This window comes from Canis lupus, chromosome 35 (genome assembly GCF_048164855.1).
Source record: "Canis lupus baileyi chromosome 35, mCanLup2.hap1, whole genome shotgun sequence".
In the NCBI taxonomy this organism is placed as follows: domain Eukaryota; kingdom Metazoa; phylum Chordata; class Mammalia; order Carnivora; family Canidae; genus Canis; species Canis lupus.
The window spans coordinates 15,661,185-15,677,936 of NC_132872.1; the positions used below are offsets into that span (position 1 = coordinate 15,661,185).

The window sequence follows — 16,752 nt, forward strand, 5'->3', positions numbered from 1 at the left end:
ACAAAGAAAGATGAATTGCAAAACAGCACTCACAGAAGGCCTGCAAGAGCAGTGTTCTGGAAAATTCACTGGTACAGGATCAATTGCAGATGTGTGGGCTGCACTCTTCCCACACCCATTGTTTTTAGGGCAGTGCACAAAAATCTGTCAGGGCTCTCCATCAGATTCCATAAGAGGGACCACAGACCCCACGATTGTGGACTTGTAAGCTGCATGATTAGCGAAGTGCCAACTCGTCTATCCCAGAGCTGGGATACCAAAGCTATGTAACATGGCAGCACACTGGCTACAGCTATTTTCAACCACTTCTGTGACTTTTAGATTGGATGTAGTTTAGCCCTTCCCCTGACTTGTTCAGGGCCTGGGGTCCAGGCATTGCAGTTGATCATGATTAACTGCCTTAATCATTGGATGTAGACAGTTTCCAAGGAGCTTTGCAAGAGATCAACTCTTTTTATGAGACTAGCTTTCAGAAGATCAGTCAAATTAACCTCTTACTCAATTCTTCCTTCCTTCTCCAAATTAAGAAGTGGCCTTTAGGCATCTACCAAATCTACCATTTGGACCTGTAAGTTGTGTGGCTAGTGAAAGCCTCACTAAGCTTGATACTGGACGACAGTTAGGACTGGATAAATAACTACTGCCAACAATAGTTCATGTTTATCTCAGGCAGAATGGAAAGGGGTATTAATTTGAATAGTCTTAAAGGTATCTAGTTGGAAAGTGTAATAGGACAACTTTCTGTACTTCATTGTGGGAGTTGAAGACAGGCTAACCATGACTAACAACCAGGGAGCCTCTGTCATTACAGTGCTATTGTATTGTAGCTCTTGATCACATCAGGGAGAGACTGACACATCCATAATCATGCATTTAATGTTCCCTAGTCAAGGGCTCTGTCTACTACCCCAGGAAAAAAATGGGCAATTCCTGCCTTCGTGAATTTTTCCCAATGAACACTGCCCTAGCAATCTTATGCCAGTGCTGCTCGGCCATTTTTCTTTGTGTGCCAGACAGTCAACCTAATCGTATCTCATTCCACAGGTATGGGGGAAAAGAGCAGATGAGGTGGAGGAGACCAGTTCTTATTACTCCTTTTGGAGTATTTCTATCTGTCTTTTCTTACCTAGCTATGTGGAATGGTGGGAACTTTCCCTTGATACTAGATTTGGTTTAGGAACTTTCATTGACTTGTCTTAGGTTGGACAAATCACATGAACTTTCTAGTTCTCACATCCTTTATCTATAAAATGGGAGGTGTGGCAAAACATCCCATGATGATAATTTCTTGGGATTGGAAGCATGTAATCTTTGTATTTCCCTACTCCTGACCCATAGAACATAATATGAAGGTGTACTCTATAAATATCTGGTAGATGAATAAACAAATAAAGGATATCTCTTACCTTTCTTTTTATTGGTGTTTGTATGCTGTTCCAGCTTATTAAAATCCTGAATTTAATTCTGCCTTTCATCATAAAAACTAACTTTCCCGGGGCACCTGGGTGGCTCAGTAGGTTAAGCATCTGCCTTCGGCTCTGGTCATGATCCTGCGGTCCTGTTGAGATCCCTGCCTAGTGGGGAATCTGCTTCTCCCTCCCCCTCTCCCCCTGTTTGTGTTCTCTCTCTCTCAAATTAAAAAAATAAAATAAAAAAATAAAAAAAAATCTATCTTTAGACAACCCAACTTGCCCTTCTTGATTATCACCTATAGACTGGATGTACCTTTTGCATATTCACCTTAGTCACTGATACAAAGATTGAATAGGATAGGTCACTGTATGTATTTTTCTTAGTTCCATCGGATACACAGGAAGGAAAATAGCTCCTCCATATTCCCTAAAGTCTCCATAAGTATTAAAAGCACCTGTAAAGAAATAAAGAGAAAATTCAGTGTCTTGGACTGAATGAACTACAAAATTACCAAGAACTAGCTGTTAAGATTGACTGTTCATATGGAAATGTATTAAAAATTTATTTGGTTCTTGTATTTAACTGTCTTGGCCAATTCTGTTTCTTAAGGATGGAAGATGGTGAGGACTTTTACTCTCTGGTCTTCTGGTATCTTGATCCCAAAGACATATAAGACATTCTTAAATAAAGAAGAAAAAAAAAAAGAAAATAAAAGAAGGAACATTAACCCTTTATTGGGCTAACTTGGTCTTCCAATATATAAAATGATAGCAGATCATTAGTGACTATTAAACGAGAAAGATCTAGATAAGAAGCATTGATCAAACTGCAGGGATAAAATATTTAGATCAGTTTAAGAAATTTATTTAGAGTTTATTTTTTATTCTTTAAAAGATTTTATTTATTTGAGAGAGAGAGAGAGAGAGTAGAGCAAAAGAGAGAGCACATGTGGTAGGGAGGGGCAGAGGGGCTGAGCAGGTATCCTGGATTGGGCTAGATCCCAAGAACCTGGGATTATGACCTGAACCAAAGGCAGAAACTTAACCAATTGAGCCACCCAGGTGCCCCAATTTATTTAGAGTTTAAAGGATGAACTGAATAGGTCTGGAAAGTTGTAAAGTCTTGACATTGTTTGAATCCTGGATATTTGTCCTATTAAAAATGTAACAAATATCTTTCATAACCGGAGCTTAAGCAAACACTTTTATTCACACACACAGTACAACAAACACAGAGAAGATTTTCTGGTGCTCCTGATTAATGCTGAATCATCAAATTTTAGGACTGAGAGGGACTTTTGCAATCATCAGTTTAGGCAGAGATAGCATAAGAATTGTGACACTTCCACAGTTATCCTTCTACATTGTCATATTGTTATAAAATAACTGGGTATTTCTAAAATTTTAGAATAGGAAAGGGCCTCAAACTATCTCCTACTTAGCTCATGTCTTCTACAACTAAAAGATGGTTTAGAAATGAAAGCTAAACTGGGGCTGTAAAGGAACAATTGTTTTACTTCTTGTTAGGAAGTGCCCAGGTGACCAGACTTGGTGTCAGGATGCTTAGACTCCCATATGTGAAGCTGTGTGCTCTTGGCCAAATGACTTAGTCTTTTGAATCTGACTTTCCTCGGTGAGGCTAAACATGGCTTGCAGAGAGTCAAATGAGACCTAACAACAAAACAATAATGTCATGGTGACAATGATAATATTTAATACTTACTTAACTCTTCTATGTAGGTACTGTGCTGTGTTTTAAATGTGTTTAAAAATTTAATTTTTGCATAATCACACAGGATGGGTGTTTATTTTCATGTGTATGAAATTTTAAAACATCAAAGAGCTATAGTGATGTGAGCCATTATTATTATTATTAGTGTCATATTAAATATGAGTAAAAAGACCGTGTTTTTAATGTTAGAAGTCCCCCCAACTGCCATGTATTTAAGACTTAACCAGGGTTCATTTGGCAAGCAAATATTTCTATTAAGAGCTATATAAGAAAAAACAGAAGCATGGCATCTTACAAAAAAGTTGGTATAAAATGAAATTTATTTGTATATCTTTTCCCTCATGAATAAAGCAGAGGATCTCAGTGGTCACCAAATACCTATTAGATCTCCTACTCTTCTAGCAGCCTGACAATTAGGATAGGAATTTAATTAGTTCTGGCCAATGAAATGAGAGCAGAATTAATGTGTATTGCTTCTGGGTCAAGCAGTTAAGAGTTGATATGTCTCCTGCATTTTGCTTTCTCGGCAGTCATAATCCCAGATGCCACATGTTGCTGATGGAATAACAATTAGATGGAGGAGGGCACCTTGACTTGCGTTGGTTTGAATTGGGTTATATGTTACCACAGCATAGCCCTGCTTCTTCTGACTAATGTAATTATGCTGTACCTTACTTACAACCGTATCCTCCCAAGATTCTAGCATAATGTGATGGATGTAGGAATTGATTGGTAAGTATTTGTGCAAGTAATATGGTCCAAGCTCATAACTTTATACAGGTGGTTTCTGAGGTATGGCCAGGTTAGATTTAATTGCCTAAAGTACTAGAGATCAAGTTCTTTCCAACCTCTTCTTATAATTTGCACTAAGAAAAGATGAGAGTATTTGTGTGGCACACTTGGATAAACAGTCATGTTTGATGGCTGACACGCTCAAGGGTTTAGGTTGCCTCAGCTCCTTCCAGGCATACTAGGGCCTATGGGATCACTTTCTTTACCTAAATGTGCCATCCTATTTGGGAAAATCTAGCCCCAGATCACAACAGCTTATTAGCAATAGTTTCAAGATTAGAACCCAGGTGGCTTGACATGCTCTTTTACTATACTGGTCTTAAGTGAATTGAGAAGATTCAGATTCCAAAAAGTGTTTTGCTCTTGATTTAGCTACACTGATTGAATTGAGCAAATTTTGACTCCTCTGTCTCTTCACCTGTTAAAGAAGAGGTTAATCTGTAAGGTTCCTGTAGCTTAAGAGTTTTATAATTTTTTAAGAACAAGGAAATATAAGGGAAGGGAGAAGAAATGTGTGGGAAATATCAGAAAGGGAGACATAACGTAAAGACTGCTAACTCTGGGAAACGAACTAGGGGTGGTAGAAGGGGAGGAGGGCGGGGGGTGGGAGTGATTGGGTGACGGGCACTGGGGGTTATTCTGTATGTTGGTAAATTGAACACCAATAAAAAAAATAAATAAAATAAATAAAATAAGAACAAGGAAATATACCATATGCTATGTAGACCCGACACAAACTGAAATGACTATTTTATGATAATACAGTAAATCTGATCAATGCAGACAGCCAAACTAGATGATGCCGTGCCTGAAGTGAATTCTATTCAGTTTGGCTATTTATATTTATCACCTAAATTGAATGATTAGGTAACCATGATCCTTATGTGAGAAGTCAGCAATCTGCAGTTGAGTTGTAGATTCTTGAGTGGATTGACCCACATTTCACAAGTATCACCATACTTGATGCTTATGCATATGCATATGTGAAGACAGTATGTATATTAAGCTTATATAGGGTTAGTTATCAAGTGCTGGGAAAGCCTGACTCAGATACTTTCAAAGGAAAAACATGTAAAACATTTAATTTAATATTGTTTAAAAAGTTAATACAACACTTTACAGCTTGGTAGATTTTTTTTCCAGAAGTATATATTTTTAGTTTACTCTCAAAGCTTAATTCCCATTAACCACTTTTGAACTAGCAAAATATTTAAATAATTAAGCATATTACTATTTTAAGTGTTCATACAGGGTTTTTGATGCACTTGAAAAGTTTCTCTGGGGGAGGAATAAAATAGTTTTCCCTCTACCATTTTAGCTTCATGGGCTGGGGCCCAGAAATAAGATTGGGAACAGTAAAAAACAGATTAATAAGAGAAAAGCAAACAGAAGTTTAATAACACAGGCATCATGCATATACGTGGAAGCACTCTGATGAGTTGCTCAAAGGGATGGTTATAACCTGGGCTGATATAGCACCTTAATGAAGAACAATAATTTTGTAGAGAAGTGACAAGACAAGGAAAAGGACTTTGAGCTTTTAGGTTCAGCAAATTGAGGAAGAAAATATATGGGGAAACTAATGGTAAACTTTACTAAAGTTTGTTATGTAGATTCATCTGGGCTAATCAGGTCTAGAGTTCTCCCCACTGATTAATTTCTCTCCTTCCTGCTAAGGAAGGGGGGACGAATATCTTTCATATTTATGTCTCCCTTTTAGGCAGAGAACTTTTCTTACATCTATTTGTTCTCAGTTGTCTCAAGCTCAAAATAATCAATATGCCAAAGTAGCATATTTTGGGGTGGCCTATTCTGCTACTTTTCTATTCCATGTGCTTATTCATAGACACGCTAGTTATTTCATCCAGGTTGAAAACCTATCGATAACGTTTTGTGCTCTGTTCTCAAATGCCCTCAGTGACTCCATTACCATTGATACATATGGTAAATAGACCGGGAGAATAGCCTCTCTTTGTAGGACTTAATTAAAATGCTTATTTTGCTTTGAAGGATATTCAAGATGGATAGTGTTTCTTTTAGTGGAATAAAAAACAGTATCAGCTGATTTTATGACCTTTAAGTGAAACACATGAATTTCTCATGCTTTTTTTCTGTCTTGACAAACGTGCCACATGTCACTCTGAAGGGCCATCCTCTTCCTCTGGCAGCTTTCTTCCCTCCATTCAGTGACATAAGTGGCTCTCACAGATGGAACCGTGCTGGTGCGCTGAGAGTTAATCCAATTAAAACAGCATAACTAAATAATAGAAAAATGTTTGCTGCATATGGAGGGAAAATGACATTTGAGAACTCATTTATTAGATTGATGAACTGAGACATCTAACGCAGTGTTTTCCTGACATGCTTGGCTGGTGGTGGTGGGGGGGGGGGGTGCTCAATTTCAGAACCAGTTGACAGACTATGTCCTGCCTCATTAAGGCAGGCTTAACGCTGCCTACATCTGGAGAGTCTTGTATTTTTGTGTTTTAAGTTCAGTGTGAAGAATATAACATGTTTGTGAAATTTCTTCTGGATATTCTTTGTGAATATGCAAATAAATGTGGGCACAAAGTGAAACTTTCTCATCTGGGCCTCCTGTAGCTGAGGCAAACTTTATTAAAGTCTATTCCCATGGCGTGCTTACTTTCATCTTTTATTTTTTTTATATATGAGATTGATCTTTGCTACTCCCCTACACCCACCTTGCGCTGTAGTCACATTGATTTTCCCCTCACTGCCTGATGAGTGCCTGCCTATTCATTCATGATGGAGCTCAAACATCTCTTCCCCTGGGAGGGCGGCTCCTGGCATGACAGCCATGGCAGTGCCCAGAGGAGGCCTGAAGAGCACTGATGCCACCTGGGTGTCGTGAGTTGTGATTTACTGCCTATAGTGTTATTTAGCTTTTCACCTGTTTTTGTTGTTTCTTCATTTGCCTTCTTTTAACTGTATCTTTTTCCTCACTCTTAGCACCCTGGCTCTTCAGCTAAGCCCATGCATCCATATCCAAGACACCACTCACCAGCCCTCCACTGATGACCTCTGCTTTGTCATTTTGATTCCCAGGACCAGGCTTCTGCTTCAGTTTCTGATGTTTTATACCTGTTTCCCTTCATTTTCCTTGCCTGAGGAGGTCACCTATGGACAGTCATCTGTCCGAATGACTTGCTGCTGCTTGGACACATGCCTGGGCTCCTCCTGGCCTCTCATGCTGTGCGCTCTGGCATTGCAGGCTGTAGAGGCTACGTAGCCTCAAAGACTTGTTTGTATGCAACTACCTTTGAGAAGAGAAGTGGCCAGAGACTGTTCCTTCCTGCAGGTTAATATTGGGCCCCCGAAGTATGGTTTTTAAGTGAAAATAGTTCCAGTGCTCTAGCCAGATAGCATTGAATAAGGGCGGTGTCATGAGGTAATTGGAAAGGTGCTTGTGAGAGATCTCAGGGGCCCCAAGGTGGCTTGGGGGTAAATTCTGCCCAATGGGTACACTTGAGGGAATGGGGACAAATCATCCTAATCACACCATTTATTTTGAGATGTATAACTTCTGGGAGAGTCTCACTGTTCAACATGTCCTCTAGCAGATGCTGAACACATTTTCTGGGTTCCTGGGGGCTTCCTTGATGTCCTCGACACCTGTGTCTCAGAATGGTTATCAGGCTGGTGGGGTACTTTTCTTATAGCTTAGTATTTTTACATCCTGGAGTAAACCCCTGTGACTGAAGGCAAACCTTGAGTGTTTCTCCCTTGGATTTCTTAGGAGGAAAAGTACATACTTATTGGAACCTTGTGACCTCTGCTTAGCAATAAAGTACTCAAAATTGCCCGAAGCATGCTTGCTCTTGTCAAGCCCTATGAATGTTGGGCTGCACAGGGATCTAGACATGTGTCAGGTCCAAGCACCATCCTTTGTCCTCTTGCCCTCGCTGCTCTAAGTCAAGACAATTATAGTTCTCTGTGGGTCTGAGATAGTTTTTCAAGCCTCCACCTCATATAACAAGATAATATATGGATTTTAAAATAAATATTGGTTGATCCAGAGTCAATGAGGTGGCTACTATCCAAGATATGTTCTTGAACAAAAGTGAGTTTGCATCTCGCAAATACGTGCATATATGTTCATGCATGCAATGTGTGTGTACTTCTATATTTCTTTTATAAACATAATCTGAATTTCACATAATACAAAATATAATATTTATAAAATACAGTTTTATGTTATAAATTCTATGTGCACACACATTTCCAATACTTTAGTCACATGCACATACTTGCAGCGATAGCCTTACAGTCAAACTCAGCTTCTTTATCAGAATTTTTAGCAAAGGGAAATAAAATTTCTTGTTATTCAAAGTTTGTCCCAGGAAGCCTTCCCACCCATGATATATGTAGCCACAATGTTGCTAAGTATAGAGGCCAGTCCTTGTTCCTCCAAAAGATTTGTTGTGTTTTCCGGTGTCATGGTACCTCAGCTAAGCACTGCTCAAGCATTTACAAATGTAGCTACAGTTGTCAAGTGATTTCATTATGACAGTAGTTTTAATAATACTCCTAGGGGTACATTTAAAAAAATAAACATGCTTCTATATATAATATCAGCTGAAGGGTATTACTGGATGTAGTTTTGCTTCTGAAGTGTGAAATACCCTTCTTTTGAGGTAGGGAGATTTGGTCTTACAGAAATTGTATCCAATGGCTTCTCCACACCTGCCCTCAGTTTTTACTGTGTAATAACTCTGTGTCTCATGTCCCTGACATGGAGTTTCTACTTCGGAAAAACAAATGTGCTGCTTTTACACATCTCAGCTAACTGGCCCCTAGCTTGCATTATTTTATTACCATTGGCTGGACTGCTCAAACTTCTTCCTGCCTCCCAATCTTCCTTTAAGGATCTGTCTCAAAACTCACTCCTTGTTCTCTTCCTGGATTAAAGCCATGCATATTTGATTACTCCAGTCATCCCAGCACCCTCCCAGCACATGTGGGAATGAATGCTAACTACAAGTCTTATGATTGCTTCAGTTTCTGCCATTTGGCCATGGCTTTGAGTCATTTCAGTAATTTAAGATTTATAAGTAGGGTGGGGATGATGGAGTGCTAATGGCTTAAGTCAGTGAAGAGGCCTTGGGAAATTGAGGGTTGGGCACTTTGGGAACATCAAGAGAAAGTGCCCTTGGAATTCCCTTTGCTGGTTTCTGGCAGAAGTGGCAGTGATAAGCTGATCCCCTTAAGGGTCTTAGCAAAATATGATCATCACTGTGGGGGTCACAAGGAAAGGACAGGAATAGATGATCTATCAGCACACTTGAGAGAGCTTCACAGAGAATTTTATCTCTGAATTGAAGCAGGTGCCAGCAAAACATGGATGAATCACTTGGATGTGAAGGTCACCATGGTCCTAGCAAGAGATCTACTTCCTCTCATTACATCAAAGATGCCACACAGAAATGGAAGGTACTTCAGGAGTACCACCTGGACCTCTTCTTTGCCTATTGTGTTGTCTCTCCTCTTAACCACACTGTGGCCTACTATGCTGGTGTAGAACTCCTCTTTAAAATGCTGTTTTTCTAGATTCATAAGCAAGTAGTAATCATTCCCAGTGTGTCCCTACCTAATCTAAAATGCCTCCTCTTGTCAAACATGGAGAAGGTTCTTTCCTTCTGCCTTAAGGCATTAAAACTCAGCTTAGCCTTCCTTTGTGGTCTGAATTTGCTTAGCTAAAAATGCTAGTGAAATTTAGAAAGATTATCTCTGTTTCCAAGATGGTTTTCAAACCCTATTTATTATCTTGCTTGTCAGTAAGTCCAATATTTGCCCTCTCCTTTCATGGGGCAATAATACTCAGATTCAGCACTGGAATTGGGAGGTTGCTAGGAATCTTGAGTTAAGAGGGCAATTAAATACATATGTATAATATTTGTATATATTTTCACAATCTTAATATCATCCTATCACAGACTGATTTGTTTCTAGTACTTGGCTATTTTCGAAGACTTTATTGGTCATCAACTGAATTCGTATACATAAGAACATTGTCAGGTTCACTCATTTAACAAATATTTGCTGAGCACCGATTAAATTCCATGCACTATTTTAGGCATTCGAGACACATCTTTAAATGACAACAAGGGTCTATGCTTTATAAGACTAACTCTCTAGGACAGAGAAACAAAAAATAAAAGCATAAAAAATATAAAAATCATATTGTATGTTATGAGGTATTTAGTGCTATGGATATGAAAACAGAAGAAAATAAGTCTAATCCTGAATGTGGAGTAAAAGGAAGAGATGGCTCAGAAAGTGACATTTGAGCAAAGCCGTCAGGCAGTGTCTGATGGAAGAGTGTTTCAGGCTAAGAGGACTACTGGCATAGAGGCCCTGCTGGGGGAGTACCAGATGTGCTCCAGGAATGAGAAGCAGCCGGTGTACCAAGTGGGGAGGGAGCAAGGAGGAGAGTAATACAGGTTCTTTAAAACAATTTTCAATTTCACAAATAAAGAAATGCTTAAATATTAAAAACAATCTTTAAATTGATAAGATAAATTCTTAAAACAAGCACATTGAAGAATACATATTTTAGCAAATTAAGAAGGATTTTATCAGCTTGCTTTTAATTTAATGTCGATTAATATACTTTAAAAAATATTCCACTTCTTAAAAGGCTTGAATCAAGTTTTCCTCACCATTTTATCTTTATGTGCACTCTAGTATGTACATCCTAGTCATAAATATAAACATGTGCATATTCTTACATATGTGTATTCCTCCTAACATGTGAATCAGCCCATTGAGAACTTGCCACTTGTCTAAAGACACTAGCTTCTTGCATAGTGGCTGAGGCTATCTAATTATCTAATTTGTGTGAATGTAGACAGCTAAACTGAATAAAATTCACTACTGGGATTAAATTACCTAGTGTGCTGTCTGTGATGATTAAATCCACTCTATAATTACAAAATAGTTGCTTCATTTTGGGCTCCTTCAACACCGTGTCAGCACCACACATACCACAGCGAATTCTCTTGCTAACAAAAAATTTTAAGTGTTAGAGCTGGAAAAATTCTTACAGATTATCTAAACCTCCTTGTTTTATAGGGGAAGAAATGGAAGCTCACACAAATGACAATTCAATCAATGTAATTAGTTATAACTCAAAACAGTGCCTAGCATCTGAAATATTTTAATCAGTTGTCCAACCAGTGTATTGGAGAATATGACAGGGCCAAAAACTTTCAGTATTGGGCCACCTGGCTTAGGCCATTGCAAATGCTTTGACATTTCCACTGAAAAAAAATGGGGAGCCATTGCAGGCCTTGAACAGAGAATCAATACTAGGCTAATTGTATTTTAGAAGGATCACTGCAGCTGCTGTGGGGATTGAATGGACTGAAGGGGGTTAAGGGTAAAAGCAAGAGATCAGTTAGAGAGCTATTGAGGGAATTCAGGGGAGAGAGAAGATGGCTCAGTTCAGGGATTTATAGCAGTGGAGGCCTTGGGCAGAAGAATAGATTTTGGATATATTTTGAAGAGGAACCAAGAAGACTTTTGAGAAGATCAAATATAGAATATGAGGGAGAGGAGTCAAGGGTAATATCTTTGCTGGAGCTGGCATAATAAACTATAATGGGCGGGTGGTTTAAACAACAGAGATCTATTTTCTCACAGTTTTGGAAGCTGGAAGTCTGAGATCAGGGTGCCAGCATCGTCAGGGTTGTGTGGACTCTCTTCCTGGCTTGCAGACAGCTTCCTTCTTGTTGTGTCCTCACGTGGTGGGAAAAGAGAACAAACAAGTTCTTTGGTGTCTTCTCAAAAGGGCACTAATCCTGGGATCCCTGGGTGGCACAGCGGTTTGGCACCTGCCTTTGGCCCAGGGCGCAATCCTGGAGACCCGGGATCGAATCCCACGTCGGGCTCCCGGGGCATGGAGCCTGCTTCTCCCTCTGCCTTTGTCTCTGACTCTCTCTCTCTCTCTCTCTGTGACTATCATAAATAAATAAAAAAAATTTTTAAAAAAGGGCACTAATCCCACTATGAAAGCCCCATTCTCTTTACCTCATCTAAACCTAATCACTTCTCAAAAGCTTGATCTCCCAAATGCTATCACACTGGGGGGGGGGAGGGGTAGGACTTCAACATACAGATTTCTGAAAGAAACATTTCAATCCATAGCAGGCAACATCAAAATTTGTGTTGAGAAAACCAGGAAGGCTGTAGGTGAGGATGTTTTGTGGGAAGAGACCAAGAGTCCAGTTTTGGACATGTTGAATTTGAGATGGTTTTAAGACCTTCAAGTAGAAAAGTTAGTAGGGTATTGTATATATGAATCTGGAGGATGGAAGAAAGTTCTGGATAAAGGTATAAATTTGGGAGATGCTGGCATAGAGATGGTACTTAAAACTATTAACATCCGTTTACTTAGAGACTGTGTTAGTTTGCTAAGACTGCTGTAATAAAATATCAACTGGATGGCTCACACAACAGATATTTATTGTCTCATAGTTCTGGAGGCTAGTAGTCCAAAGTTCGGGTGATAACCAAATTGGTTCCTTTGAAGCTTTGTAAACAAGACTATATTCCACACGTCCCGGCTTCTGATGTCTGCTGGAAATCTTTGGTGTTCCTCAGCTTGTAGTGTGTGATTCTGATTGCTGACTTCATGTTCACATCACATTCTCCCTGTGTATGTGTGCGTCTGTGTCCAAATTTCTCTTTCATATGAGGACATCGTCCATATTGGATTAGGGGCCCACTCTCTTCCAGAATGATCTCATCTTAACTAATTATATCTACAACAACACTATTTCCAAATAAAGTCACATTCTGAGGTATAAGGGGTTAGAACTTCAACATGAATTTGGAAGGACATAATTCAACCCATAATAGGAACGAAGCATATATTTTTTAAAAAGAAAAGAGGCTCAAGATCTAGGAAAGGAGACTGAAAATGAGTGATCAGTGAGGTAAAGAAAAAACTAAAAGATTTTATTCTGGAATCAAGGGAAGAGCTGGAGCTTACATTAACCTATTATGGTTAATTTGTCAACACCAATTTATACCTACCTACGCTCCAGAAATGTCAAGATCAATTCATTTGCCACTGTTTTATAACCATTGTAAGTTTTTCTAACCATAACAGATAGTTTATATAATGTTTATTGAGAAAATAATCAACAAATGGGTCTTCTATCCCTATGACTTATAGTTTGATCCTCAGGATGCTGCATTGTTCTGGGGTGCCTAGCTTTATTTCTACCATAGAAGGGTAGGCTCTTTTAGTATAGGGATTGTATCTTCTGCTCCTCTCTATTCCTCACAGTGTCTAGCATATACCAGGTACATAGTAGACATGTAATAGACAGTTGTTAATTGATTTCTAGTATGCAATTTATGCTTGTTAATACGCTAGTTCACAAGTGTTTTTTTAATCTTGTTGATAAGTGTATTATTCCTGTCATAAAAGACATTACTCATAATCTGGAAGACAGGCTAAAAACATCAATTATAATTCTACTATTACAAAACAAATTCTTCTAGAATTTTAATCTACTTTTTCCGGTTAAGTATTTTGTTCTTGATTTTGTACATAGCTTCCATTGTCCTTTTTCTGTCTGCATATGTCTTGTTTTCTTTAATAGATTCTGAGAGTATTAAGGCCAGGAATCTTGTCTTTTTACCTTTTTTGTTCCATTAATGGTGTATAGTTCAGCAGCTGTCTCTATCCTTCTCCCCCTGTTCTCAACTCACATACTTTGGATTTGCAATAATCATTCAACAATGAATTAACAGCCTGATTCCCATACTCACTTTGAACAAGATTTCCACTCTCATTTCTCACCCCTCAGATATTCCCATCTCTATAATCCTCTCTTGTGATTTTAGCAACAAATCAGCACTTTGCTTAAATCAGGTAAGATTCAAGATGATGTTATCAGGGCCTTGTTGATCAATATTGTTCAGAAAAGCACTCTCCCCATTTAGACCAAGTACTGACTCTAATGCATCAGAAACACGGCACCTTTGGTCTTGTTTTTCAGCACCATGTTTTGGTGCTATGATTGAGAATCAATTGAGAAACAGAAAAGGGAATTAGGCAGCATGCCTGGATCACTACAACAACTAGCAACAAACATTCCTTTCATGAGAAGCAATTCGGGAGAATGAAAGGATGTGGTAAAGGATAGGAAGTAAATATTTTTATTTTTAATGAGTGTTGTTTGCTTTATTTATCAGAACGTGCCCAGTGAAAATATTTTGAGGTTTTTGTAACTGTAATGATAGACTACAAATTAATGACTATTTACCTCAAATCCTGGAAAATAAGTAAAATATCATTGAATACAGTTCTATAATTAATTGAGCCGCACTTTGGACAGAATACCCAATACAAAAATGTCTTCCAATATGCTATATGAAGCATCCTACAAATCCATAGCAACAAAGTTTCACATATTTGCCAAAATTACCACTCTAGACTTTAATTTAGTCCACTGTTGGCAAAGAGAGATAATTATCTTCTTCTAAAAGCAGCCATAAAAGTTTCTAGGTGATTTTCTTAGAAATCTTTTCTCCACACCACCATGAAAGCTAGGGAATGCTTAACTTTTGGGATACATTGTTAAAAATGATACATATGTGGAAAAAATTTAAGAACTTACAGGAGATCATAACATAAAGTGATGGAGTAGTAGAGAGAGGACAAAAGATTGTCATCAACAACAACAAAATGAAATAGAGCCTTGGTGACCTATTGAACACCATTCCTATGGAATATTAGGAAATATCATATACATGTAATGGGAGTCCCAGAAGGAAAAGAGCAAAAGAGAGACAGAAAAATAGAAAAAATAATGGCCAAACTTCCCCTAAATTTGGTAAAAACATTAACCTACAGATGTAAGAAAATCAGCAACCCCTAAGTGGGACGCAAAAAGAAAGCCACACCAATGCACATCATACACTATTGAAAAGCAGAGGTTTTCAAAAATCTTTGAAATCATAAAAATAGCCAGAGAGAAAAAACTAGACATTCAAGGGAACAATGATAAGAACAACATCTTTAATGTGCTGAAAGAAAAAAATACATTGTTGACTCAGATTCTATATTCACTAAAGAGATCCTTCATAAATGAGACTGAAATGAAAACATTTTGAGATAATGAAAAGCTGGCAAAATTTACTGCCAGAAGACCTGTACCATGAAGAATGCTAAAAGAAGTCTTCAGGTTGAAGGCAAATAGCGCCAGATGGAAATTCAGATCTATATATAGGAAGGAGTAAGGAATTTGGTAGTAAATATATAGGTAAGTGTAAAAGACAATCTGATTTTTCTTCTTGTAATTTCTTTAATGGACAATTGATAGTTTAAAGCAAAAATAAAATATTTTCTTGTGGAATTTATAACTAGATATAAGAAAAATATGATATCAATAGCACAAAAGATGGAATATAAATCAAATTATATTGTTGAAAGGTTATTATATTTCATGTGAAGGATACAATTCTAATTTCAAAATACACTATGGTGGGCAGCCCAGGTGGCTCAGCGGTTTGGTGCCTCCCTTCAGCCCAGGGTGTGATCCTGGAGACCCTGGATCGAGTCCCACGCGGGCTCCCTATATGGAGCCTGCTTCTCCCTCTGCCTGTGTCTGTGCCTGTGCCTCTCTCTCTCTCTCTCTCTGTCTCTCATGAATAAATAAATAAAATATTTAAAAATAAATAAATAAATAAATACACACACTATGGTAAGCGAAGGATACGTACTATAATCCCTAAAGAAACAAATAAAACAATAATTAATATAAAGAATTGTAGCAAAACAAACTAAAGAGAAAATAAAGTAGAACACTAAAAATTAAAAAAAAAACAAAATAAAACAAAAGTAGCAGCTTTGATTTCACCTATTGCTGTTTTCTTTTTGAACATCTCATATCCAATTGTTAGGGGGATCCTGCTGGCTTTACCTGCAAACTATATTCAGTCTATTTTTTGCCACCTACACTGTTACCAGCTTCACTAGCCTCTCTTAGTAAAAGCCCCCTAACTGGTGCCCCAGATTCTGTCCTTGCTTTCAGTGAGTCATTCTTAGCACAGAAGCCAGTGATTCTATTAAATACGAAAGGCCTTCTAGTGGCCTACAAAGCACGGTGTGTTCTGGCCCCAGGGCTTGTGTCTACCTACATTTTCTATATTTCCCCCTATTGCTTCTCCTCCTCCAGCCACAGAGGCCACCTAACAGACCCTACAGCACACTAGACATGCTCTTGTCTAGACACATTCATGCTCAGTGCCCTTCTATTAGCCATTCTGTCTAAATACAGTTTCTATAGATGTTTACAAGGCTAATTCCTTACCTCCTTCTGAGTTTGCTGAAACTTCAACCACTCAGTGAGACTTCCTTTGATCAACCTATTAAAAATCACTACACCATCTCCACTATTCTGATTCCTTACTCTTCTCTATTCTTTTCTTTTTGTTAGCACTTAACACCCTCTAACATAATTTGTTTACTTGTTATATTTATTATTTATCTTCCCCTAATAAGACAAAGTTCTATAAAGATCCGCACCTTTTTCTGTTTGTTCATCGTAATTGATACATGTCAAGCACATAGAGCAGATGTTCATTAAATAATTGTGGATGAAATGAATGAATGAATAAGGAAGAACTAACTTCTTGTCATTAAGAATATATGTATGTATTTTCAGTATATAGTATAGTATCTGGACATAGTTCAACAAAAATTTCTGGACTCACTTCTATGAGATTTGTTGTGTGTAGACCGCATAGGAGTGCTGCTTTCCCTACTCAATTACAAATTTA

At 38.1% G+C, this 16,752-nt stretch overlaps 1 long non-coding RNA gene across 2 annotated transcripts in view; it reads left to right on the top strand.

Annotated features, from left to right (window-relative positions):
- Positions 1 to 10,844, top strand: part of LOC140625116 (uncharacterized) — a 97,392-nt gene extending 86,548 nt beyond the window's left edge. Inside the window, exons 8-9 of one of the 2 annotated variants that reach the window (XR_012024489.1) lie at positions 3,675 to 3,876; positions 6,907 to 10,844. This is a non-coding gene — a long non-coding RNA (uncharacterized lncRNA). The remainder of the gene's footprint in view (positions 1 to 3,674; positions 3,877 to 6,906) is intronic. The other variant, XR_012024494.1, reaches the window with a different exon arrangement.
- The last annotated feature ends 5,908 nt before the right edge of the window (positions 10,845 to 16,752 follow it).